The 21,189-nt window shown below is 35.6% G+C and overlaps 1 long non-coding RNA gene across 1 annotated transcript in view; it reads left to right on the forward strand.

Annotated features, from left to right (window-relative positions):
• The window catches only part of LOC111559710, a 350,013-nt gene extending 339,653 nt beyond the window's left edge, over positions 1–10,360 (forward strand). Inside the window, exon 5 of the long non-coding RNA XR_006595557.1 lies at positions 8,118–10,360. This is a non-coding gene — a long non-coding RNA (uncharacterized LOC111559710). The remainder of the gene's footprint in view (positions 1–8,117) is intronic.
• Positions 10,361–21,189: the final 10,829 nt, after the last annotated feature.

A 21,189-nucleotide genomic window follows, 5' to 3' on the forward strand; every position in this document is an offset into this window, starting at 1 on the left:
ACACACAGAGACACACAATGTACACACACATACACATACACATAATACACAGATATATGCTCTTTGCTTTCTCTCTATTCCCACTGCTAATGTGCTGATTCTGGCTTTCAGCCTCTTTCTTTCTTTGGGTCAGTAGGCTTCTAGGTGATAGTTGGCCTCGAGACATTCTCTAGCTAGGCAATACTCCATACCTACTAAAGTTAGCTTTCTAGAACACAATATTTATAAATATTTTTAATTTGTTTTTAAATTTGAGTATACTTTACACACAATGTTACATTAGTTTCAAGTGTACAATATAGTGTACATATAATTCTTCTCTATGCTTTATGCTAAACTCACCACAAGTATAGAACCATCTGTCACCATACAACACTGCCACAATATCATTCACTATATTACCTATGCTGTATCTTTTGTTCCCTTATTCATTCCATAACTGGAAGCATGGACCTCCTACTCCCCTTCATCCATTTTGCCCATCCCCCAACCCTTCCCTCTGGCAGCCGACAGCTTGTTCTCTGTATTTGTAGGTCTGACTCGGCTTTTTATTTGTTTATTCATGTATTTGTTTAGCTTCCACATATGAGGCATGCTTTATTTATTCTTCTTTGGTTATAAGATAAATCATCAACTCTCTAACAAATAAAGCACACAAAATTCCTTGTAATTGGCCTCCAGAGTCTATGTTCAGCATTTCCTGCCCTCCTTGACCATCTATAAGCGATTTTCTCACAACCGCAGCAGACTACTCACTATTCCCCATATATGCCCAGTTATTTTGGGCCTGCAAAGTTTAACAGAAATTATGCATTCCCTCTAGAAATATTTCCTCCTGAAAACTCTTATCAGGTATTACTTTCCCAGCTTATACATCACCTCTTCTGATAGATAGATAGATAGATAGATAGATATAGATATAGATAGATATAGATATGAAATTTTCTGGAGTGTCTTTTCCAGACCTCAGACATATTAAGTTGCCCCCATAAGAACTCATATATGTTTTCAATTTTATAGCATGTTTCATATTATATTATAACCAGTGTACATTTGAGACTTCTGTCAAAAAGATGGGTTTGTGGGAGAGGCAGTTAATTGTTCTAAACCATAGCTGCATTGACTGTTCCTGGTATGGGTACACAATATCTATTGTAAACAAAATAAAAATACCATTCTTTATTCACATTTGCATCTATTTATTCTAGCACTGAGAAGAGTAATTGCATCTTCTCTTTCAAATTTTGAATGCTTTCAGTCTTCCAGTGAATTTACTAGCAGGAATTTGGTAAAAGATCAAATTGAAAATGAAGCTTCACAAGGAATTCAGCTTTGAAAATTTTTCTAAATCCTTAATAAGACTCTTAAAGTTGTTCAAAATGAGCTTCGGATCATATAAGAATATTGTCAGATTTTACAACTGAATATCTTGGGCGGGGACTGGTTGGCTGTTCTCTTTTGTACAGCACCTGGTTCTACAATGGGAACCCTGTGGGTATCTAACAAGCGTTATTTCAAGATAATATATAAGGAAACAGTATGGCAGGGGAAATTTGTAATCTTACCATGTGCTCATCCTAAGTCAGTTTTGTTTTTGTTTTTATTTTTTTAATGTTTATTTTTGAGAGAGAGAGAGAGAGAGAGAGAGGGAGGGAGAGAGAGAGATGAAAGATACAGTGTGAGTGGGGAAGGAGCAGAAAGAGAGGGGACACAGAATCCAAAGCAGGCTTCAGGCTCTGAGCTGTCAGCACAGAGCCAGACGGAGGGCTCAAACCCACAAACCGGCAGATCATGAGCAGAGCTGAAGTCAGACACTTAACTGACTGGGCCACCCAGGTGCCCCACTAAGTCTGAGTTTTTTGAACAGCACAATGAAACTGCTGCTTGACTGCAATATTAGTGAAAATGCAATGAAACATGTTTTAGGTGTTAATGCTCAAATTACAAAATGAAGTTCAATAAACTTGCTGTATGATACATTTTCTCAAAAGTCCAGTTGTTATAATAATCATTCCTTAATGACTGTGGTGCTGTTTAGGTCCTTGCTGCATGGAGTCTAGTTCATGGTCCAGCAGCTTTACCACAATCACCTGAGAGTTCATTAGAACTTTAGGGTTTTAGGTCTTACCCCAGACCTGCTGAATAAGAATCTGAATTTTTAACAGGATCTTCAGTTGATACAAATGCACATTGAAGTTTGAGAGGCACTGATGTAAACTATCACCAAGCATAATTTTCTGGGTTCTATTAGTTTGAAACTACCTAAGGCCATGAAGCTTAAAATGTAATACTAAATATTAAATTATTCAATCATAACACACTAAGAGAAAGTGTTTATTGCCTAATTCTGGAGTATTTTTGACCACCAAAACATAATTACCTTAATACCCTCCTCTTAAGAGGAGTAATTTTATCAGTAAGTAACTTTATCTGTAGCTTTCTTTGAACCCCATTTCCTACTTTGCATTTTAGTTATCTACGTATAAACCTTCTTTGCTAAACAGTACTTTGAAGTACTTGAATATAGGGACTTATTTTATACTTCATAGAACCCCAAAACAGTAGACTCTCCAACATTCAGAATTTACATTTAATATTGTAGATCCCTGATTTATTGGAAAGATAAATAGTAATTTATTTGTTGTCTCAGGATATATATTTTAGACATGTATCATTTTAATATCATTTGATATGTTATACATAGTATATTAAATTCTCATAAATGCTTGCTAAATATATATTAATATCATTTATAATTTTAGTAATTCCATTCATGCATATAATCAAAAATATTTATTAATTATCTACTCTATGCCAAGTTATATTCAATGTGCTTGGAAAATGGCAGTGAACAAGACAACCCATACCTTTTTATGGAGGTTACATGTTAGTTGGGAAAACCTAAAAACCAAAAACTATATGGTAAATGATATAGCAATATTTACTCTGAAGAAAAATAAAGCATTAAGGGTGATCAGGGATGCAGAGAAAATGGGAAAAGGTAGGGGCTGAATGTTGCTTCTTCGAACTTTATAGGGCCCAGAATCTAGCCATGAAGATTATCCTTAGATGCTTGAGATTTTTAAGGTGATGATCTAAATGGGGATAAAGGACATAAAGTGATTAGTCTTGATGGTCTCTATGCAGATAATGATGGCAAACCTATGAGTTTTGGAGGGTTGGGAAAGAGAAAGGGATCTTTCCAAGATGACAGAGTTTTGGCACTCTGTTTTCACTCTTGGTGATGGTGGCACCGATGCTTATCAGAAGCACGTTGATTTCTTTGGTCTCTACTTGAATCATATTTCTAAAAGCAATGTCTTTTCTATATTTCAGTTGAACCTTACTTAAAAACAATGATTCAGATATCATTATCCTTATTTTGTATTAAAGAAACCAAAGACAGAAATTTAATTTACTTACCTTTAGCTGGTGACACACATTTGCTAACACGAAGGCAAGCTTCAGACCTCAATGTCTACACTGAAATAAAATCTATGTTACTCACCTAGAATCTGTCCAAAAACCTACCACTAATTTATATCAATACAGCATAAACAATGTAGGATATCCTTTCTGCTGCCATAGTCCTCAAACTAAAATCTTTCCAGGACTGCCTTCCAAGTTTTGCGAGTTCATCGGTTAGAAAACCATAATGATTCATCATCCCCATTCTCAGAAGCATTTCTTGACTTTTGACACCAAAACCCCTTTTATATTGCAGGAATATAAAGCAAAGGGACAATGATAAATTACAATAGAAATCAATTGTCAGAAGAAAATTTCAGGATATCTAGAGTGTACTAATTGGCATACCCCCTATACATCTATACCCTCAGGCTATAAATATGGCATGACTTCTTCCCAGTTGTTTAGCTTCAAGGCAGTCAGCCCAAATGAGATGCTAAGCGCAAGTGACAGGTAGGCTAACAGTGTCACAAAGGAAGCATCTTGCCTCAGTATTTCCAAATAGAGCACTCCTTCCAGAGAATACAAGCTTCTTCATATGAGGTAGAAGAAATCTCAGCCTCCTTGTACCTCTGCTCACGTTATCAAACATTTAAAATAGTCAGAAATGATGAGAGCCCCAGAACATTCTTGAAACTGAACGTTTACTAGATGGCAAATCTTCCCCTTACATATTCTCCAGGTAAAGTGCTCTGCCTCTGCCCTCTTTAGTGCTGTATTGTGAGGGCTTTTCTCAAATATTGTCTTATGTAATGGCTTTGATAACTCAGGCACAATGAGTGCCTACCTTGCTTACAAATAGTTTAACTGCACAATGTAGAAGGTAATGTGGGTTATCAGCACTGGACACTACTGAACAGCAATGGATTATCTGACTCTCCAGCTCCCACTCCTACTTAAATCACTCTCAGTTGGGAAGCCATGTGATTACTAGTCCCCTGAGACCTTCAATATTATTTCATGAATAACATGTAAGGGCCAGATTATATTTAAATAAAATTTAACCCTCCCTAATTATTCCCAGTGTTTTAGTTTATAATCTAATGCATCATAATCATTTGTACTCTACTTTTCATTTCATTGGAAAATACTTGGGGGATCCAAAAAGGAAAAACATCATGATTTTATTAGGTGTATAGAACATTTTATTTATTAGATGTAATAAAATATAAATAGATTATATTTATTTACTAGATGTAATAAACATTTTATTAGATGTATAGAAACATCTACTTTGATTTCTTCCAGGTTTTTAAAGCAAGATTATCTGTCTATCTATCTACCTATCATATATCTATTATCATCTAGTTATATCATGGAATTAATAAAGAAAGGAAAAGAACTAAAATTACTGAGGAAATACTAAGTGCCAGGCATTTTTGCCTGCAACAATATATTATGTATTGGTTCAGCAATCCTATGTAGTGGGGTTACCCCAATTTCATGGAAGAAGTTGTTTTAGATTAGTTGTCTGACAAATACCAGACTTGTTATCTGATTTCAAGACTTTCTAATTCAAATGGTTGTGTCCCGTCCTCCATATGATGATGCCACAGGGCCAGGAATTGGAGAGAAATCTAGACTTAGGTAAGGGAAGTGGTTTTATTTTTCAGTTGGTAGTCCCTCCAGGAAGAACTTACCACTTCTTATCATTCTACATTGGACATTCAGAAAACAAATAGATCATAACAGAATAACATAGAAGGTCTCTGGCTGTGATCAAGATGGCATCTGAGCCAGTCAGTTAAGCATCTGACTTCAGCTCAGGTCACAATCTCGTGGTTTGTGAGTTTGAGCCACATGTAGGGCTCTGTGCTGACAGCTCAGAGCCTGGAGCCTGCTTTGGATTCTATGTCTCTCTCTCTCTCTCTCTCTCTCTGTCTCTGTCTCTCTGCCCCTCCCCTGCTTGCACTCTATCTCTCTCAAAATTAATAAACACTAAAAAAAATTTAAGTAATAAAAAAATAAAAAAGATGGCATCTTAGCCAAACGAACTCATTATTGGCCCTCCATATCTTTCCCCTTGGTTTCTGAGGTTTTCCCTAATCTTACAAAGTATAAAACAGTCTATATCATGTCCTTTGCTCTACACTTTTACTTTTTCTACATTATAATATAATTGATATAAGGATTAATTTATTTTGTTTCAGTTATTTCAGAGATAGATTTCACTTTGGTGATTTACAAACTGATAGGATCATAAATCTGAAAGTAAAATGGTGCCTTCAGATTTGGATTTTCCTTCTTTTTTTTCCCCAAATTTGTTGAGGTATGATTGAAGAAACTAACTCCACATAATTACTTTTGTGCGTGTGAGTGTGTGGTGAAAACACTTAACCATTTATGAACCTAGCACATTTCAAGTGTACAATACAGTACTGTTAACTATAATCACCATGCTATATGTTAGATCCCCAGAACTTATTCCTCTTATAAATGACAGTTTGTATCCTTTGACCAACATCTCCCCATTTCCTCTACCCTCAGCCCCTGGCAACCACCATTCTTCCTATTCAACCTCTGGTTTTACAATCAATTTCACAACTTTTCCTTTTCAGACTTAAAAATTCAAATTAGTAATGCCTTATTGCACAAGGATAAAAATTAAATAAGTGAACAAATTGTGCTTGTTAACTGGAGTTATTACCAATAAAATGTAGCTAAAATTATAGTTTGGGAGATTATCTTCTTTCCTTCAAGAATGCAGTCACTGAGAAAGGATGTGAGCACAATCTAGCCATGAATACATTTTATTAAAAGGTTGATTAATATAGTCACAAATTAAATTATGTTATAAGATTCAGAAAGTGAAAAAGACATTAGAGATTGCATAAGCCATCATTTATTTAAAAGGAAAAGGAGACCGAGGCCACTTGTGAGATTCACCTAGCATCATGTTTATACAAGAGGTAATGTCTGGCCCACAGCTTCTGAACGTCTTGCCCACAGCTCTTAAAACACTGACATTCTTCCTTCTCCCCTGACGCCATTTTCTTGACTCACAGATATAACAAAAAAGCACATTTTAATTTTGTTTTTACTTCCTATCATTATGGATCTAAAAATATGAGAGGCGGCAAGGTGACTTACAGTCAATTTGCTCATCTAGGATACATGCCTTGATTTTCAATGAATTGTGAAGACATCCTGCGGTCAGACACCTGCAGGCAATCAACCACATGCTTTACCTGCTGTACCTCACAACGCCAGTTACTGGCATGCACATAAGAGTAGCAGTCATCCATTGTGGTGGGCAGCAAAGAACACCTCAGCAGGAACAGTGAATCAGGAAGAGTTGGGCCACCCTTGGCTCTCAACTTTGCCCTGTCAGAAATAAGGTGTTTTCATCAGGATCAAGGAGCTGATTCTCACTCATTTTCCTGATCTTTGCCAACTGACCGAGATTGTCGCTACCGAGCATGGACAGGAAAGTTAAAACCCAAATTCTTTAATCCAGCCTAGACAAGAAGTCTGATTTGTCCAGCAATGAAACACTGCCTGATTTAACCTTTGTATGAAAGGAAGCTTTTGAAAATGTTTTTATCTTTTGAATCCGTTAGATTATTCTCTACAAATTTATTGCCTTGGGTAGAAAAAAAGATGTTTCTGAAATTTCAGCTAGATATAGCAAATGCAGTGATTCTGAAACACAGTGATTTTTTTTCTTCTCTGGTGCCAAAGTTTGTCTAGCTATTTTTATCATACAATATTGACATATCAGATTTTAAAGGGTAATACAATAAAATATAATTTTCCCATAATTGGAACTAATATTATTTTTAATTTTCCCTTCTAATATAAAAATATTGTTTAAAAAAGAATACATGTTCAGTGCAGAAATAAACATAGAGGGTGCCTGGGTAGCTCAATCAGTTAAGTGGCTGACTCTTGATCTGGGCTCAGGTCACCATCTCATGGTTTGTGGGATTGAGCCCCATGTCGGTTCTGTGCTAACGGCACAAAGCCTGCTTGGGATTCTCTCTCTCCCTCTCTCTCTCTGCCCCTCCCCTGTTCGTGTTCTCTCTCTCAAGATAAATAAATAAACCTTTTTTAAAAATGCACAAAAGGAAGAAATCATCTAGACACACGATTCACTCAATGGCTTTGAAAATATTTGTATATATCTGTGTGTGTATGTGTGTATGTGGGCCTTTCTATAAAAAAAAATGGAAGCATCATTACAAAATCTTCTTTTCTTCATTTCTTCATTTACAGTGATTATTTTTCCACATTTAAAACTATACTTTTATGTCATTTTAATCTTTCTTAATGTTTATTTATTTTTGAGAGAGAGAGAGAGAGAGAGAGAGAGAGAGAGACTGACAGAGCATGAGCAGGAGAGGGGCACAGAGTGAGGGAGACACAGAATCTGAAGCAGGCTCCAGGCTCTGAACTGTCAGCAGAGAGCCCAATGCGAAGCTTGAACTCACAAACTGTGAGACTATGACCTGAGCTGAAGTCAGATGCTTAACTGACTGAGCCACCCAGGCGCCCTATACTTTTATCACATTTTAAAGAATATTTTATAATGTGTTCTGTTAAAGTGCAATGATTTATTTTAGAAATTTCCTGTTCTTGGATGTTTAGATTGTTTCTGATTTTTGCTGTTATTGATAATGCTTATTTAATATGATATTTCTCTTTTACAGCTCAGAATGAATTACTATGAACAAGTGGTAAGTCAAAGAGTATGCTCACTTTTATCTTTAACAATTTTATACCACTTATGCTTCTACTATTCAAGGGCTGTTATTCATTTGTTCATTTAAATAATGTTTAATGGATGCCCACTCTGAGTCAGGCACATGCTCCATGGTAGGGTAAATGAGTGAGGAAAATAGACACAATATCAGACCTATAGATGGAAATACAGTATAATAGAGGAGATAGGTGGTTAATCAAATAATTACATCCTAATATATACCATGAAAAAGCAAAGTAAGGCTGAATAAGAACATTTAGCAGAGACACTTTATTTAGAGACAAGATGTTTCCCTGAAGAGGTGACAATGAAACCAATGTCTGAAAGATGAATAAAAGGACGGATTGATTAGTTCAAGTGAGAAAGGGCTAAGAAGCAAGAGTTCCAGGGACAGGAAGCATTCAGACTTTTGCCAAGACTTAGCCAGTTTATATCAGAAAAAGTGACAATATTGTTAATTGTAAAATTAGCATTTTCCCACTGCTCAGAGAATTGGAGGACTGGGGAAAGATTAAATTAGTTATAAAGAAAAAAGAAACTGCCTTTTCTTTGTATGATGCATACATATTTAATCCCATTATGACATAGCCAACTCTTTCTTTTTTGTATGTTTCTTTGATTACTGGTGCAATTTACTCATTTATAAATTATCTGGGAATGTCCTATGCCTGCTATGTTATTAACATCAATTTAAAAATAAATTTATATGTAAATATATTGACCTATTGTCACATTTTATAAGTAGTTTCCTTCTAGATTTTGAGGGAAGATAATGCTATTATTGATATACGGAAGCTTCATTTCATGCAGTCAAATCTATCATGTTTCTTTTATGCTTTATGACTTGGGTATCATATTTAGCCTTTCCCTACTAAGATTACACAAACACTCTAACCCTTTCTTATGTCTACTGTTGGAAGTACTTTTGTTTGGCTCACTGAAAGGAATTATTACTTCTCAGAAGGTGATTTAATCTTGAGTTATATATATTTAGGCATTATTAACCACATAGCCTTAACCCTTTATAACCCTTAGCTAACCCTTTATTATCCATCTATATGATCTAGTAAGTAATATTCATACATGCAGAAAATGACTTGAAAACTAACACCATTCTGTAAATGCAATGAAATAGCCTATGGCTGCTGTTCAATACCATGTGTTGGCACATACTTCCAAGTAGTTATCCACCTTCACGGTGGATTTGCACCAACAGTCTATGGTGTTGTGATGGAAAGAAACTAAGCTCCTGCCAAGGATTTTGGGTTCCGTCTCAAGTCTACTTTCAGTAGTGTGAAATTTGGGATGTGAGTTTGACATCTGAGCTCCTAATTAAAGAAAAATTAATATCATGCCTCACCTATTGCAAGGATTATATTACATTAGCTCATTCATTCATCAGGGATTTAGTGATTATTTTGGCATTTACTATGCTAGTCTCGTGGGAATGTGCATACATTAAAACAAAATCATACACTTGAGAAACATTGTGAAGCCTCTAAATAATCATTTGTATCAAAGTTTGGTGAGATCTATATGAGAGATATAATCTGGAAGCTGAGGGAGCACAGATGGAAAGTACTTAGATGAGACAGTGAAAGGTATGGAAACATTTTTAGACAAGCTGATGCCTTGGCTGAATACTCCAAAAGGGCTAGAGACAGTCTCTTGAAGAGTAATGGATTAGGGTGTCTCTAGCCAACATCCTGATATAAGACATAGTGTTTTCGAACTGCGAATAAATTCCTATGGTAGAGAGGAGGTTCACAGTGTGTGAAGAGACTGAAGAGCTTTGGAGGTTTTTACATGACAGGTAGATAGTTTGGACTCCAAATGCTACAGAGAGTTACTAAAGATTTTTAGCTGCCAAGTCACAGAATCAGAAGGACAGAAATAAAGTCGCTTTCAAAAGTTAAAAAAAAAAAAGAGCACACCACTATAAGATGTTAATGTGTTAGTCACCAAATTTGGAAATGTTGAAGAAAATCCAGGAAAATGAAAGACTGACTCTAGAAAAATAAGAAAATCCACAATATAAATAGTAATGTTTTAATAATTAGTTTTAAATGGAAGAGTTCTAACTGTGCAAATTCTGAGGACATCTGGGTAGCTCAATCAATTGAGCATCCAACTCTTGATTTTGTCTCAGGTAATGATCTGAGGTTTGTGGGATCAAGTCCTGCCTTGGGCTCTTCACTGAGCATGGAGCCTGCTTAAGTTTCTCTCTCTCTCTCTCTCTCTCTCTCTCTCTCTCTCTCTGTCTGTCTCTCTCTCCCCTCCTCTGACCCCCTACCCTGCTCATGCATATACTCTTTCTCTCTCTCAAATAAAATTTAAAAATAATGATAAAAATAAAATCAGCAAATTCTAAATTACTTATGGAAAAAAATAAAGGAGCAAGAATATTCAGAACTATGAAAAATAAATCACGATAATTTTCTAAAATATGGTACATATGCATGAATAGATATGTAGACCAAAGGAATAGAAGAACAAGACTGAGAACAATCCAAACGCGCATGGAAATTTTGTATATAAGAAAGGAAATATCTCAAATTAGTGGAGTTACGGACTTGTGAATAAATGATTTGGAGTCGACCGGTTAGAAAATTTAGATTTCTATCTCAAGACATGTATAAACTCGAAATTAATAAAGATTCGTGGAAAAAAGTAAAACCATCCATGTGCTTGAGGAAAATGAGTGCATCATTTTATAACCTTGCAGTAGGGAAAGATGTTCTAGTTATGATCCCAAACCTGAACACCATAAAAAGAACTATAAACTGAAAAAAATTCAACTATAAGTACATATTTTAAAGACATGCCTACATGGTAAAAACTATCACTAAGTCAAAATAAGAATAAACACTTTGAAAAATTTTCATGTTAAAAGAAGTATATCCCTATAAACAGAGATCCTCAAGAATTCAGCAAGAAAAAGACCAATAGCTCATTAAATAACTGAACACAGTATAGACCTGGTTCACAGAAAAAGAGATACAAACAGTCCTTTAGTAAATGAAAAGATGTTTCACTCAATTCCAAATATGAGAAATGCAAAAATCCAAAAGGTTGACCCCACATTCTGTTGATAAGACAATGGAGTAAATGTACTCTCCTACACTGCCGTCAAGAAAGTGAACTTGAGGGGCGCCTGGGTGGCGCAGTCGGTTGAGCGTCCGACTTCAGCCAGGTCACGATCTCGCGTTCCGTGAGTTCGAGCCCCACGTCGGGCTCTGGGCTGATGGCTCGGAGCCTGGAGCCTGTTTCCGATTCTGTGTCTCCCTCTCTCTCTGCCCCTCCCCCGTTCATGCTCTGTCTCTCTCTGTCCCAAAAATAAATAAAAACGTTGAAAAAAAAATTAAAAAAAAAAAAAAAAGAAAGTGAACTTGAAACAACTCGTATTGCAGAAAAATTTTGTCAACATCTGTCGAAATTACAAACGCACCATCCTTTGATTCTGCAATCTCACTTTTGGGTATCTATCCTCCTAGAGATACCTGAACATGTATAAAATAATAAATGTATAAAGTTAATCATGTGGCATCTTTTTAATTCTAGCAAACTAAAATTTAAGGTATAACACCACATCAAAATATTGTGCAGCATTTTTAAAAATGTAAACTCTCTCTGTCCTGATATTCAATGATCTCAAGAATATATTTTTAAATGAAAAAATAAAAATCTTTAGGACAGTGAGTTACAAAGAAGGGAAGAGAATATATACTAGTACTTCTGAGAATTTACATAAGGAAATGCTGAGAAAAAAACACAAATTAAAAATAGGAGTAATTACATAGGGAGTAGGTATGATAGAACAAGATGAAGATTAGAACAAGACTTCCTTTGTATGCCTTTTATAGTGCTGGGATTTTAATATAAATTTTCATTCAGAATTTAAAAGTAATCCAAAATAATAAAATAAGGCCTAAATAAAAATACCATTTTATTTACATATGTAATGTTTACAAAATCTATAGACAATTGAAGTAAAAAAAAATGTATAAAATAGAAAGAAGATTCATAATTTATTTTTTAATTTTAATTTTTTTTTCAACGTTTATTTGTTTTTGGGACAGAGAGAGACAGAGCATGAACGGGGGAGGGGCAGAGAGAGAGGGAGACACAGAATCGGAAACAGGCTCCAGGCTCCGAGCCATCAGCCCAGAGCCTGACGCGGGGCTCGAACTCCCGGACCACGAGATCGAGACCTGGCTGAAGTCAGACGCTTAACCGACTGCGCCACCCAGGCGCCCCCATAATTTATTTTTTAAAGTATTTACTTTCATAAGTGTTTTATTTTTTTAATTTTTTAAACTTTTTTTTGAGTTTTTGAGAGACAGAGAGAGACAGAGAATGAATGGGGGAGGAGCAGAGAGAGAGCTAGACAGAGAATCTGAAGCAGGCTCCAGGCTCTGAAATGTCAGCACAGAGCCTAACGTGGGGCTTGAACCCATGAACTGTGAGATCATGACCTGAGCCAAAGTCAGAGGCTTAACTGACTGAGCCACCCAGGCACCCCTATAAGTGTTTTATGGTGGAAGAACTTCAGACATTCATAACAATTATAAAATAATAGACATAGATGCCTTCTGTGCCATCTTTGTTACCCATCTCTTGGGTGTAGTTGGATTATAAAATATATAACACATATCATAACAATGATAAAAGAATAATTTTAAGGTTTCATGGGATATAATTTAAAAAAACGTGTTTATTGAAATTATATGACTAATTCGAGCTTCAAGGAAACTGAATCCACTTGTATATTATTAATATTGTAGATATGGAAGGTGTCAGTATCTGTGTGGTTTATTAAAAATAATGTTCAATTTTTTTGTTGCTCTGGGAAGTTTATTTGGGTTTCTTTTTATATACTTGATGAGAATTGTAAAGCTCCATGTAGAAAACCAACCAAGGCTAAAATCAATAGCATCATCAGTCACTTGCTACTTCTTAGAGACCCAGGGTGTTCTGCTGTAGCATTCAAAGTCATGCCTGTGAGAAATGGAGCTTTAACCATGGAAGTTAGAGCAATTGAATACTAAAATGGATTTGACTACTTTAGAAGAAGTCTTTCGAAAGCCTTTTAGATTCTTCTGGTAACAAAACTATTTATTTCTACAAAGCTTCAACCCTGAATTGACTGAAATGACAGACTTGGACAGAAATCATCAGGAAAATGTACAGTCAAAACTGTCAATCCATGAGTCACAGACAACCACAAAGCAACAGGCCAGAAAACAACCATGTCTGTGGCCTTTATTGAGGGAAGGGTGATGGATAATTAAGAGAGAGAAACCCATTTTGCTTAATATTCCTTCAAATTTTTGGTGGAGCAAGGAATGAATGTTCAAAACAAGAAAATGAAAGATTAAATTCTTCAAATTAGCAAAAGATGACAGAGAAAGGAAGGAGGAGGTGGGAACAGTAATTATTTAGTACATATTCAAATGATTCATTTAGCTTTCTAGCACAAATAGAACTAATTGTAAGAGGGGATCAAAGTTACAATCCAATTGCTTCATTGCCTTTCATTTAGTCTTTATTTATTTATTTGCTCTTTTTAAATAAGTCTTTTTTAAAAGATGGGGTAGCAATAATAAAGATCTTGGCAAAGAAAATCAGTAATTTAGAACCTGATTTATTAGCAAGTAATGGACCAGCTAAGGGATTCTACAAACAGCCGCAAGTTGCCATCATATACATTGGTAGAGGGTTTCGATCAGCAATTAGATTTGTCAGTATCAATTCCTGGGACCTACATTTTGTTCTTCTTCCTTACTTGCTTTCCAGTAAAGGGTCAAAGAGCAAAATTTCTTGGAAAAACATAAATTAGTAGTTTCAAATAATTACTTCTAACATTTTCCTTTAATTTTTAAGCATTATTAGTCAGCTGAAAGAAAATTTTGGCATCTAGTCATTATGTGAGGATTTAAAATGAAATCAATGACATTCTAAAGTGACAGATGGAACTTCAATTGTATACAATGAAAGAAAGCTGAGGGTTCTTGGTGCACTGAATTTTAATTTAGTGGTAATAAAAAAATAAGAATTTGAAAAGCACTCATTCCTTTTTATGAAGATGAATGATTATGAAACTACATGGCTTATGTAAATTTTTAGAATTTAAGGCATTTCTAATTTATGTTGAATATAGACAGAATAAATTGACCGGGGTGCTGGATAACTTTATATAAAATCTTCTCTATATAAATAACAGTGCACCCCACCACAGCTCTCATCCTGTCATTGAGCTCTGTTTTTGACCTCATGTCATGTATTAGAATTAGTCTTTGTAGATTTATTTCTGTGTTTACCTGTTCATTGCCTCTCTCTCTTCCTGCAAACCGAGAGCTGCATGATGACAAGCATCATTTATGATTTGTTTTGTTTTTCATTGAGTATTTAGCATAGTGTAAGTGCTCAGTACACATTTGTTGACTTAATAATTGTTAATCAGGCAATACAACCATCAAAACAGAAAGTTTTTATCTTCTGTTTGGAATCAAGATGTGAGATCACTTAGTTAATGCTTCAGAGGCAAGCTTCTCAAGTTTTGGTCACTAATTTTTTTTTCTCTCTTGCTTGACAGTTTTATGTACATTTTCTGCATTTATGGATATTCAGGGTATTGCATGTACTTACCTGGTACCTGGAAGAGGGTATGGTACACCAAGCCTAAGGAGTCCTTTTACAATCTTCAATATCTCTTCCAAGCTTATTATTTTTCTATTTCTAAGTTTATTATTGGACAGTTAACCTCTGCCTAGAATATATGATGATTCTTCTAAGAGATGTCATCCTGCCAAACCCATTTTTTTTAATGCTAAAAATATCACTTGCCCAAGAGAAGCTATGAGGTGTACTTTTCTACTGAGAAAAAGTACTCCCTTTTTTTGTGTCTGATTGCTATTTATATATAACTACAAATCTAAAGCTCTGTGCAGACACCTTCCTAAAAACTGTATTATTTACCACAGCTCTGTTGGCTTAGGAATTATTTTCAACATTCAACAAATGACTCAATGAAAGCATTAAATACCTTCCTGAAATTCTTCAGTTGGTAACTGATGAAGCTAACGTTCAAAACCAGGTCATCAAGCTGAACAAAGCTTATACTCATAAGCTTTTTAGTTGAAATAAGTACCTCATTTTTATCTCTGAAATAGGTAAAGGTATTGGGCTCAAGAGTTATACTGTAAGCTAAGGTTTTAATAGGTGAAAGTGATGAACTGACCTCATTTCATGATGAATGTGGAGGAAAATGGCCACAGATGGGTATTTGGCTATAAAAAAAAAAAAAGTTGAGGGGCGCCTGGGTGGCTCAGCCGGTTGGGCAGCCGACTTCGGCTCAGGTCATGATCTCACAGTCCGTGAGTTCGAGCCCCGCGTCGGGCTCTGTGCTGACAGCTCAGAGCCTGGAGCCTGTTTCGGATTCTGTGTCTCCCTCTCTCTGACCCTCCCCCATTCATGCTCTGTCTCTATCTCAAAAATAAAAAAAAAAGTTGAGAGGGGGGAAAATATGACTCCTACCTTTATGTCTTTCCCTATGATATTTCTGACCTTAATGAAATTTCTCCTAAAAAAGAGTAGTTTTGATTCAAATCAAGCAGAACTACATGCACCTTTGACCAATAATATGGTATTGTAGACAGAGATTAGTAAAAGCCTCATTAAACCTAATTACAATGTAGTTCACAGACATGTTTTCTAACAAAGACCTTGGCTGTCCTTCCAATTAGTTCTTAAGGCCCTTTATTTTGGTTAACCACTACCTAGATGAGAGAATGTTTCAGACAGGAAATCACTGCTGCGTCTTCAGTCTAAGTGTAGAAGGCTCCATTTTGGGCCATGTGGCTCTGTCTGCTTGCATATTTCATTTGGAATTCATATAATCAGTCATTATGAGCACTTGCTGCATACAAAGAATTGAGTTATTGAGCCCAAAAATACAATGATCAATAGGTTATTCTAAAAAGTTTTTAATTACTGTATAATAGAAAACATAATTCATTTTCAGGGTAGTAATTTGAACAATGCAGAGGGAATCATTCCCTCCACCCTACAAAATTCCTCTACTTTACCATTCTTGCCACAGTGTCATTCTCTGAATTACAGTTAGCAATTACTTCTCAATTAACAATTACTCCTCAATTTCCTCCACCCAAAAAATGTTTTTGCAACTGCTGTGTATATACATATGTATACTTATAATAAACTTATTTTATGTACATTAAACCATATTCTAATAATGTCCTGCATCTTTTCTCATTTAATGTAATAACCATAAATCTTGAAATACTCCAAAGCAGTACAGAGAGAATAAAATAGAACACAATAACCCGATGCATGAATGTGGCAAAATTACTTAATGAGTTTCTATTGAAGGATATTTAAATCCTTTATTGCAACATTGCAGTGAATATTTGTACCTATATCTTTGTACTTTCATGGAAAAATATCTGTATGATGAAGTTTTGTTAGTGGAATTACTAAGTCAAAGAGTATATGTATTTTAATTCTAATAGTTATTATTAAACTACCTACCAAACACATTTTTCCCTTTGTGCTATTTATGTGCGAGAATGTTTGGCAAAAAACTATATAAATAGCTTTTTAATAATCAAAATAAAATATGTGCATCATTAAAATATTTAATAATATTTTTATTATAATAAAATAATAAAGAAAGCCTCACAATAAAAACAAGCCTTTGTTTTTTGCATTCTCTGTTCTAAAAAGAAATGAAATTTTAACTCTTTTATCTCTGTGCTAAATTCTTCTGGTAATTACTTCCTATGTTTTTGTGATTTATGATAAGAAATCTATTTGGTCTTCATCCACGTTACTTGCACAAAGCTCCTAAAACTCTTGGAATTTCCAAAGTAAAGGAACTATAAAGGTGTCTTTTGTTATGTTAATGAGGTGACTTTTGGAAAGCACCTAAGAAGAAGCTGGTTGCCAGTGAAGCCAACCATTTGATTAGAGGGTTGGGACTGAAAGTTCCTTGACTTCAGGGGAGAGGAAAGAGGTTGGAGTTTGAACCAATCACCAGTGGCCAATGAGTTCATCAGTTCTGCCTATGTAATAAAGCCTCCATAAATAAAATAGGAGAGGATTCAGAGATTCTGGGTTGGTGAACACACATAGGTTCTGGGAGAATGGCATGCCCAGAGAGGGCATTGAATCTCCACACACTTTCCCCACATCTTGCTTTATGCACCTCCCCCATCTGTTTGTTCCTGAGTTGTGATCATTTATAATAAAATAGTAATCTAGCAAGTACAGTGTTTCTCTGAGTTCTCAGAGCCTCTTTAGCAAATTAATCAAACCCACAGAGAGTATCATAGGCACTTCTGATCTATAGTCAGTAAGTCAGAAGTACAGGTAATAATCTAAGTTTGCAATTGGTATCCTGAGTTGGAGGGAGTCATTCACTGGAACCTCCAGTCTATAGCCACAGGTGACCACCTAACCTTGTGACAGGCATCTGATAGGGGTTCAGGGAGAGTCTTATAGGTCTAAATCCTTAATCTGTGGAATCTGATACTGTCTCTGGGTGGAGAGTGTTGGAATTGTTTCAAATTCTGACAGCAGCAGGGTATCCAATTGCTTATTGGTGGTAGGAAACCCCTCCCCTCTAAGAATTGGAATCAGGACCTCTATATCTCTAAGTTATGTTTTACTAAGATTATTGATTAACAAATTTTAGATATTATGTAATCCATTGCTATTATGACAAATGGGGATTTTCATACATTATTACATTCTTAGTTACTCAAATGATTGATTGCCAACTTCCTTTTCTCAACATAGTTGGTCACTACAATTAATAAGTATACCATATATATCAATAACTTTACGCAGTATAAAAACCTTATTTCTAGTTCCATCACATAAAGACATCTTCTCTTGAATTCACCTTTATTAGTTGAAAATACTTCTCTCTTCCTTTCTTCTTACCTTACCACTGCCCATATGCTGGCCTCTTTATTTTACTTCCATATAGTAAAGATACATAATATACACACATAACATACACATACATAAATATGTAAAGTATATATTCTGTCCTAAACCATTTTAAACCTTATATGATTTGTCCATGAGCTAATTTTAATGCTGAAAATCAACAAAGGTTTAAATTACTGTGAATATGAACATATAGTTTACTGTATAGCCAGAGTATATTGATTACAGTTCCTTTTGTATCAGTTTTTTTTTTTTCAACGTTTATTTATTTTTGGGACAGAGAGAGACAGAGCATGAACGGGGGAGGGGCAGAGAGAGAGGGAGACACAGAATCGGAAACAGGCTCCAGGCTCTGAGCCATCAGCCCAGAGCCCGATGCGGGGCTCGAACTCACGGACCGCGAGATCATGACCTGGCTGAAGTCGGACGCTCAACCGACTGCGCCACCCAGGCGCCCCTTGTATCAGTTTTAATTTTTTTTTTTGAATATTATATCTTGTATTATATTATATCATATATCTTGTATATGACACTTTAGGCCAAATATCCCATAGAAAATACAAAAAAAGCCTGTACAAGGAACAATACAAAAGAAGCAATCTAGATGTCTAGGATGTGAACGGAGATACACACACACACACACACACACACACACACACACATATGTTTCTAGCTTCTTTTTCTCATTATTATGGTTGTGAAATGAATCTGTGTTGTTACATGTAGCTACAGTTTGTTTTTATACCTGACTACAATTCCATTGTTTGAAAATTGAGGAATATAGCCATTCTGTCATTGAACATTTAGGCTCTTTCCAGTGTTTGCCTGTCATGAATAAAATTGTTATGAACATTCTTGTATGTGTCCTTTGGTTGCACATGGATATCATAAATTACTTATATTTTTAGCCTGTTTAATAGATATGACCAAACTGTTATGCAAAGTCCTGTACCAATTTATAATTCTACTAGTAATGTATAAGAATCTCCATTGTTCTGGGACACCTGGGTGGCTCAGTCAGTTAAGTGTCTGACTTTGACTGAGGTAATGATCTCACAGTCCATGAGTTTAAGTCCCACATCGGGCTCTGTGCTGACAGCTCAGGGCTTAGAGCCTGCTTTGGATTCTGTGTCTTCCTCTGTGCCCCTTCCCCACTATTGCTCCGCTTCTCTCTCTCTCTCAAAAATAAATAAACATTAATTAAAAAAAAAAAACCTGTGAGACATTCAGTGTTTTTTGCATATCTTCAAATGTATTTAGTATACCTTCATATCTGAATGAAAATTTTGAGTATAGATTTGAATATTAATTTCCTATAGTACTTTAGAGGGATTACTCTTGATTTCAGCATCAAGTGTTGCTGGTGATATGTTTGATGCTGGACTGATTCTTTTTGTTTTGTAGATTGCATTTTTGTTTTATTTATTTTATTTGTTTTGTTTGATTATTTATTGACAGAACTTTTTTTTTTTTAATTTTATACTCTAGAAGTTTGATTCCCAAAATACTATATCTAGGTATGGCTTTTGCATTACTGTCTGGGCATATGGTGGGCATGTCAATTGAACTTTAACTCTGCAATATTATATCTGTTTTTGTTTGTTTGTTTTGTTTGTTTATTTATTTATTTAGAGAGTGAGAGAGAGAGAGAGCATGAGCAGGGGAGGGGCAGAGGGAGAGGAAGAGACAGAATCCCAAGCAGACTCCACACCATCAGGGAAGAGCCCAACGTGGGGGTGGAACCCAGGAACTGTGAGATCACATCCTGAGCTAAGAACAAGAGTCAGGTGCTTAACCGACTGAGCCATCCAGACATCCCTTGTATTATATGTTTGATAATGTTTTCCTATTTTCTTTCTTATTTGGGGAACTCACGTTTGTTATTTTGGACTTCAAGAACTGATGTTTTTTTTTTTCTTTTCTTTTTTTCAAACTGCATATCTAGTTGTCTTTCACTTTTCCTGAGAGTAACTCACACAAGGAATGTTCTGTTTTATTCCATTTCATTTGATAATATGCTCTGATGATATGATCACATACTCAGTGTAATCATAATTATTAAGAGAGATAATATATGTGATTCAAATGGTATAGGTTAGGCACCTAATAAATGTTAATTGAATTTATGAACAAAAATATACACACATACCATATTTTTAAACTTTCCATATTTTCAAATCACATAAAATTCTATTTGTCTCTAAAGTAGTTCCAAAATAGTATTTAAATACATTCATCAAATGTCATGCATGTATATATGTATACATATATGTATAGGGATATCAATATAGACATATGAGAGATGAAGAGAGAGTATATATGCTTAAATGTATACACATGCACATGCCAGTAAAAGACAATACCAACACAGAATCTCCCCGTGCTTTGATTGCAGTCTTGCATTCTTAATTAGTTATAGTGAGCTCGGTAGACTATACTGTAAGCTCTAAACAAGTGAGAGTCAGTATTCTATGTTGAAATGTTCTCTGCCAACAGTGCTTTACCTCGATATCCTGAGTGTATTATTTTTTTTTTAATTTTTTGTAATGTTTATTTTTGAGAGAGAGAAAGAGAGAGCACAAGTGTGGTGGGGAGGGGCAGAGAGGGAGACACAGAATCAGGCTCCAGGCTCTGAGCTGCCAGCACGGAACCCAATGTCGGGCTCAAACTCACACCCATGAGATCATGACCTGAGCTGAAGTTGGATGCTTAACCGACTGAGCCACCCAAGTGTATTACTTTTTCTTTAATTTTTTAATGGATATTTATTTTTGAGAGGGAGAGAGACAGAGTGCAAGCAGAGGAGGGGCAGAGAGAGAGGGAGACACAGAATCTGAAGCAGGCTCCTGGCTCTAAGCTGTCAGCACAGAGCTGGACGCTGGGCTCAAACTCACAAACTGTGAGATCATGACCTGAGCTGAAGTCGGATGCTCAACCAACTGAGCCATCCAGGCACCACCTTCCTTCCCCCCAGTGTATGCTTATGTGTGTAGCTTCTTCTATCGTGAGGTCTCATTCTGCTGTTTTCAGTGTCTTAGCAAAGA

The sequence above is a fragment of the Felis catus genome, chromosome A3 (genome assembly GCF_018350175.1).
Source record: "Felis catus isolate Fca126 chromosome A3, F.catus_Fca126_mat1.0, whole genome shotgun sequence".
Classification (NCBI taxonomy): domain Eukaryota; kingdom Metazoa; phylum Chordata; class Mammalia; order Carnivora; family Felidae; genus Felis; species Felis catus.